We start from the raw sequence: 7,921 nt of genomic DNA, 5'->3' as shown, positions 1-7,921 counted from the left end.
ATCCAAACCCAGGAGTTTTTCTAAAAATTTCAGAGCAGAATCAGAATGCCTAAGGGAAAAGTATAGAGCAATACAAAACAAACTACAGAGCTAACATATGCTATGAAGGAAGGTGTATGATTTTCTGTAATGTCCCAGGTGACAAGCCCCAAATCTGGGAGAAGCAAAGATTTAACCTTTATCTATTCCCATGTGGAGTTATTCAAACATTTAGCATTGTGCCTGGAATCACAAGATAGTCTTTGGTTTGGCAGTTTAATGATATTACTAACATTTACTGACCAGTTACTATGTGCCAGGCACATCTACATCTTTAACTATGTTATTTAATATATTTTTTAAAAACTTATAAAGTAGATGGTTACTAACTCCCATTTTACAGATGAGAAAAGTGGAGCTCGGAGCAGTTAAGTAATTTACTTAAGGCCATACAACTATTACTTGGTAACCATACATTTGATCAGGGTCTTCCCTGATGGCTCAGTGGTACAGAATCTGCCTGCAATGCAGGAGTAACAGGTTCAATCCCTAGGTCAGGAAGATCCCCTGGAAAAGGAAATGGCAACCTACTCCAGAATTCTTGCCTGGGACATCCCATGGACAGAGGAGCCTGGTGGGCTACAGTCCATGGGGTCGCAAAGAGATGGACACAAATGAGTGACTAAACAACAGTACATTTGAGCACAGGGGGTCTGGTTCTAAAACCATGTTCTTACCCACGATCCACTCCTCTGACCTGTGATATAGCCTTTCTTGTAGCCTGAAGTGAAGTGAAGTCACTCGGTCGTGTCCGACTCTTTGCGATCCCATGGACTAATGTAGCCCACCAGGCTCCTCCGTCCATGGGATTCTCCAGGCAAGAATACTGGAGTGGGTTGCCATTTCCTTCTCCAGGGGATCTTCCTGACTCAGGGATCGAACCCAGGTCTCCTGCATTGCAGACAGACGCTTTAACCTCTGAGCCACCGGGGAAGCCCGAGTCCTACCTAAAGCAGCCTATACCAGTGCCAGATGTTCTCTAGGGACAAGGAGGAAAAATATGTGATGTGGTTGGTTTGTGGGAGGTGGCTGACTCCTCTTTCTTTGTGGAGTAACTGACAAATCGTAACAGACATTGTTGCAGAAAATGGCTGATTCTTAGCTCTCCAGCCTCTTGAGTAACTGTGCTGTGGAGGGAAGACACCTGGCTGGATGTGAGTCACTAGTTCTTGTCAGTGACTTTTTGTCTTAATAAAGTTCTTGTATCATCTCTGGACTATAGCTGCCACTTTGGAAAAGGGGGAGGCTCAGATCAGAGCTTTATAGGGTCTGACATAGCATTAAAGTTCTATAGTCATAGAACTTTGTGGTCATTGCTATTCCTGTTGCCTCTCCTCTTCACCTGGAAAACCCTTAAGAACCAATCAAATGGAAAATGCATGTTGTCTGCCCCCACACTCCCTATATATACACATATAAAATCATGTATATATGGTTACAAGCAGTTATTTAAAATACGTGGAGGAAACGACTGGAAGAAAATACACCAAAATGTAACCAGTGGCTGTTTTGAAGTGCTAGGACTTTTTTCAATGTTTCCCTGTTTTCCAGAGACATCAATGGTGTTCTAGTGGTTAAGACTCTGGGCTCTATCCCTGGTCAGGAAACTAAATCCCACATGCAGCAACTAAGAGTTTACATGCCGAAGCTAAGACCAGGCACAGCGAAATTAATTGACTCCCGGAGTTGGTGAGGGACAGGGAGGCCTGGCGTGGTGCAGTTCATGGAGTCACAAAGAGTTGGACATGACTGAACGACTGAACTGAATTAAAATATTGGCGGGGGGGGGAAGACTCCACTGCAAGGAGCCAGGGTGCCATCCCTGGTCAGAGAACTACGATCCCCTAAGCCGAGTGTTGTGGTCGGAAAAAGAAAAGTTTCCATATTTTCCAGGTGTCCTAAAATGTGTGGGTGCTATTTTAAAAGGATAAAAGTGAGCTATTTTATGTTTTTAAAGGGCAAAATCAACATCCTCTCCCCACATAGTCTTGCATGATATCCCTAGGTGAAGTTGGACACTTCCTCCTTGCCGCCATCCTTGGTTCTGGTCATAGTCATGTTGTAATGCATGCGTGTGTGCGTGTGCGTGTACATGTGCGTGTGTGTTAGTCGCTCAGTGAGTCCAACTCTAGACGACCCATGGACTGTAGCCTGCCAGGCCCCTTTGTCCATGGAATGAATTCTCTAGTCAAGAATACTGGGGGAAAAAAAAAAGAATACTGGAATGGGTTGACATTCCCTTCTTCAGGGGATTGTCCCAACCCAGGGATTGAACCTCAGTCTTTGGCATTGCAGGCAGATTCTTTACCGTTTGTGCCACCAGGGAAGCCCCATGTTGTAATACATCAATCTTACTCACCAGACTTGCCATCTGAGGCAGTGGTTTGCCCCATTCATTTTGTTTCCTTAGCATCTAGTCTTCAAATGGTAATATTCAGTTTTTACCGAATAGAATGAATATTTGTGAAAATGCAAAATAGAAAATTGAATGAGCAAGGTCAAAGGGGAGTTTACGACTATATGCTGCTGGAAGAAGCACAAGCTGGAGTCAAGATTGCCAGGAGAAATATCAATAACCTCAGATACGCAGATGACACCACCCTTATGGCAGAAAGCGAAGAAAAACTAAAGAACCACTTGATGAAAGTAAAAGAGGAGAGTGAAAAATTTGGCTTAAAGGTCAACATTCAGAAAACTAAGATCATGGCATCTGGTCCCATCACTTCATGGCAAATAGATGGGGAAACAGTGGAAACAGTGACTGACTTTATATTTTTGGGCTCCAAAATCACTGCAGATGGTGACTGCAGCCATGAAATTAAAAGACGCTTACTCCTTGGAAGGAAAGCTATGACCAACCTAGAGAGCATATTAAAAAGCAGAGACATTACTTTGCCAACAAAGGTCCATCTAGTCAAGGCTATGGTTTTTTTAGTAGTCATGTATGGATGTGAGAGTTGGACTATAAAGAAAGTTGAGCGCCCAAGAATTGATGCTGCAGCACTGTGGTGCTGGAGAAGACTCTTGAAAGTCCCTTGGACTGCAAGGAGATCCAACCAGTCCATCCTAAAGGAAATCAGTCCTGAATATTCATTGGAAGGACTGATGTTGAAGCTCAAACCCCAGTCCTTTGGCCACCTGATGTGAAGAGCTGTCTCATTTGAAGAGACTCTGATGCTTGGAAAGATTAAAGGTGGGAGGAGAAGGGGATGACAGAGGATTCGATGGTTGGATGGCATCACAGACTCAATGGACATGAGTTTGAGTAGGCTCTGGGAGCTGGTGATGGACAGGGAGGCCTGACGTGCTGCAGTCCATGGGGTCGCAAAGAGTTGGACATGGCTGAGCGAATGAACTGAACTGAAGGAGCACAGATATTGAGAAGGAAGTGATCCCTAGGGATTTGGGGTTGAGGTGTTCAGGAGAGTTTCAGTGAGGTGTTCAGGATTTAGGGGTGAGGTTTTCAGGTGAGAGTTCAGGAGAAAAAGAGCTGTTGAGTTAGGACTTGATTCATTTATGCATTGATGGAGTGATAAGTAGGGTTTAGTGTGAATAAAGGGGTAGAGGCTACGATGTGTAAGAAATATTTTTTTCACTTTTTGAATTTTTAAGTTTTAAAATAGGGGACTTCTTTGGTGGTCCAGTGGTTAAGAATCCAAACTTCCAATGCAGGGGATATGGGTTTGATCCCTGGCTGGGGAAGTAAGATCTGACATGCAGTGGAGCAATGAAGCCTGAGTGCAGCAACTAAGGCCCAGTGAAGCCAAATAAATTAATTATTTTTTTAATTATAAAATACATGAAAATAGTTTAATTTATTTTTATTCATAATGTAAAATTTGCCATTTTAACCATTTTTAAATGGTTCAAGTTCAGTGGCATTAAGTATATTCATACTGTTACACAACCATCACCACTCTCCATCTCCAGAATTTTTATTATTACAAACTGAAATTCCTTAGCCATAAACAATGATTCTTCATTCTCTATCATTCTCCCTCCCCAGTCTTTGGTAACCACTGTTCTAATTTCTGTCTCTATGAATTTGACTATCCTAGTATCTTATATAAATGAAATCATATAATATTTGTCCTTGCGTGCAGTTTTTTCACTAATATAATGTCTTCATGGTTGTGTAAATCTTTGAGGGGTTGATTTCATGGGACAGAAGATTCTAATAAGGAAATAAGACTGAGGTCGGAGATGAAACTGGAAAGGTACTTTGTGGCCAGATTGTGAAATACCTTGAATGCAAACCTAGGTAGCTGATGTAGTGGGACCAGATGACTGTGGAAGTTGGGACTGTTATGCTCTTTGGGAAATATTATAGCAAAATCCTGTAAAATTAAGCTTGGACCCATCCTTTCCTAGAGAATTGAAAACACTGCCAGCACACAATGATACAAATATAAGAAGGCTTATTGCTAAATTGTTTATAATGGTGAAAAAATTATTCTGTCAATAGGGGAATAGCTGAACAAATTATTGTATACCAGGATTGTGGAATAACATGCAGTTCATAAAAAGTATGTTAGAGCTATTGCATTTACCTAGAGAAATGCCAATGGCATGTTAAAGGACAAACATAAGTTGTAGAGGGGGACGTCCATGGTGGGCCAGTGGTTAAGACTCTCAGCTTCCTCTATAGGGGACACAGATGCCGTTTCTGGTCATGGATCCCATGTTCTGCTCAGTGCTGCCAAAAGAAAAAAAAACGCAGAGGAATTCCTATGGTATGATTCCATTTTATTCACTAAAAATGTAAGACTCTAATCATGAATAACTATGTTTGTAAATGTTTCTTTCTATTTATTCACTCATTCAGCAAACATTTATTGAATGCCATCCGTGGGCCTGCCATTCATTCTGGGATACAAAACAAACAAACATTCCTGCCCTCATGAAACCTGCATTCAAGTTGGGGAGCGGGAGCAGACAATAACCAAAGAAATAAGTAAACTATATACGAGGTTAGGTAATAATAAGTGTCATAGAGAAAATTAAAACTGAAAAAGAAGCTGGAGACAATCCCACTATGTTTCATAATTTGGAGTAGTACCACTCACATTTTGCAGAAGTACCCTCACTTTTTTAATAGCCATTTGAGTGGGGGGCACACTGTGAGTCTTGTGGGATCTTAGTTCCCTCACCAGGGATTGAACCTGTACCTCTTAAAACAGAAGAGCGAATCTTAACCACTGGACTGCCAGGGAAATCCATGAAGTGGTATTTCATTGTGATTTTGATTTGCATTTTCCTAATGACTAAGGCTTTGAGCATCTTTTCATGTGCTTGTTGGCCATTCAGATAATTTTATAGACATGTACCCTACATCCAAGGTAAGGAACAGTGGCTGTGCTTTGCTGGAGCAGCCGTGAAGAGATACCCCACGTCCAAGGTAAGAGAAAGCCCAGTAAGACCATAAGCACTGAGAGGGGGCATCAGAGGGCAGACAGACTGAAACCACAATCACAGAAAACTAGCCAATCTGATCACATGGACCACAGCCTTGTCTAACTCAGTGACTAAGCCATGCTGTGTAGGGCCACCCAAGATGGTCGAGTCATGGTGGAGAGTTCTGACAAAATGTGGTCCACTGCAGAAGGGAATGGCAAACCACTTCAGTATTCTTACCTTGAGAATCCCGTGAACAGTATGAAAAGGCAGAAAGATAGGACACTGAAAGATAAACTCCCCAGGTCAGTAGGGGACCATATGCTGCTGGAGATCAGTGGAGAAGTAACTCCAGAAAGAATGAAGGGACAGAGCCAAAGCAAAAACAACACCCAGTTGTGGATGTGACTGGTGATAGAAGCAAAGTCCAATGCTGTAAAGAACAATGTTGCATAGGAACCTGGAATGTTAGGTCCATGAATCAAGGCAAATTAGAAGTGGTCAAACAGGAGATGGCAAGAGTGAATGTCAACGTTATAGGAATCAGCGAACTAAAGTGGACTGGAATGGGTGAATTTAACTCAGATGACCATTACATCTACTACTGTGGGCAGGAATCCCTTAGAAGAAATGGAGTAGTCATCATAGTCAACAAGAGAGTCCAAAATGCAGTATTTGGATGTAATCTCAAAAACGACAGAATGATCTCTGTTTGTTTCCAAGGCAAACCATTCAATATCATGGTAATCCAAGTCTATACCCTGACCAGTAACGCTGAAAAAGCTGAAGTTGAACGGTTCTATGAAGACATACAAGAAAGACCTTCTAGAACTAACACCCAAAAAAGATGTCCTTTTCATTATAGGGGACTGGAATGCAAAAGTAGGAAGTCAAGAAACACCTGGAGTAACAGGCAAATTTGGCCTTGGAGTACAGAATGAAGCAGGGCAAAGGTTAATGGAGTATTGTCAAGAGAACGCAGTGGTCATAGCAAACACCCTCTTCCAACAACACAAGAGAGAAGGTTATACACATGGACATCACCAGATGGCCAACACTGAAATCAGATTGATTATATTCTTTGCAGTCAAAGATGGAGAAGCTTTATACAGTCAGGAAAAACAAGACTGGGAGCTGACTATGGCTCAGATCATGAACTCTGTATTGCCAAATTCAGACTTAAATTGAAGAAAGTAGGGAAAACCACTAGACCATTCAGGTATGACCTAAATCAAATCCCTTATGATTATACAGTGGAAGTGAGAAATAGATTTAAGGGACTAGATCTGATAGACAGAGTGCCTGATGAACTATGAACGGAGGTTTGTGACATTGTATAGGAGACAGGGAGCAAGACCATCCCCAAGAAAAAGAAAGGCAAAAAAGCAAAATGGCTCTCTGAGGAGGCCTTACAAATAGCTGAGAAAAGAAGAGAAGTGAAAAAGAAAGGAGAAAAGGAAAGATATACCCGTTTGAATGCAGAGTTCCAAAGAACAGCAAGGAGAGATAAGAAAGCCTTCCTCAGTGATCAATGCAAAGAAACAGAGGAAAATAATAGAATGGGAAAGACTAGCGATCTCTTTAAGAAAATTAGAGATACCAAGGGGACATTTCATGCAAAGATGGGCACAATAAAGGACAGAAATGGTATGGACCTAACAGAAGCAGAAGATACTAAGAAGAGGTGGCAAGAATACACAGAAGAACTGTACAAAAAAGATCTTCACTACCCAGATAATCACGATGGTGTGATCACTCACCTAGAGTCAGACATCCTGGAATGTGAAGTCAAGTGGGCCTTAGGAAGCATCATTACAAACAAAGTTAGTGGAGGTGATAGAATTCCACTTGAGCTATTTCAAATCTTAAAAGATGATGCTGTGAAAGTGCTGCAATCAATACGCCAGCAAATTTGGAAAACTCAGCAGTGGCCATGGGACTGGAAAAGGTCAGTTTTCATTTCAATCCCAAAGAAAGGTAATGCCAAAGAACACTCAAACTACCACACAACCGTACTCATCTCACACGCTAGCAAAGTAATGCTCAAAATTCTCCAAGCCAGGCTTCAACAGTATCTGAAGCATGAACTTCCAGATGTTCAAGCTGGCTTTAGAAAAGGGAGAGGAGCCAGAGATCAAATTGCCAGTATCTGTTGGATCATCGAAAAACCAGGAGAGTTCCAGAAAACATCTATTTCTGCTTTATTGACTATGCCAAAGCCTTTGACTGTGTGGATCACAATAAACTGTGGAAAATTCTTAAAAAGATGGGAATACCAGGCCTGCCTCTTGAGAAATCTGTAAGCAGGTCAAGAAGCAACAGTTAGCACTGGACATGGAACAACAGACTGGTTCCAAATAGGAAAAGGAGTACGTCAAGGCTGTATATTGTCACTCTGCTTATTTAACTTATATGTAGAGTACATCATGAGAAACAGTGGGCTGGAGGAAGTACAAGCTGGAATCAAGGTTTCTGGGAGAAATATCAA

This window comes from Cervus canadensis, chromosome 25 (assembly GCF_019320065.1).
Source record: "Cervus canadensis isolate Bull #8, Minnesota chromosome 25, ASM1932006v1, whole genome shotgun sequence".
NCBI classification, from domain to species: Eukaryota; Metazoa; Chordata; class Mammalia; order Artiodactyla; family Cervidae; genus Cervus; species Cervus canadensis.
The sequence above is the reverse complement of the archived record's forward strand: the minus strand, read 5'-3'. Positions refer to the sequence as shown.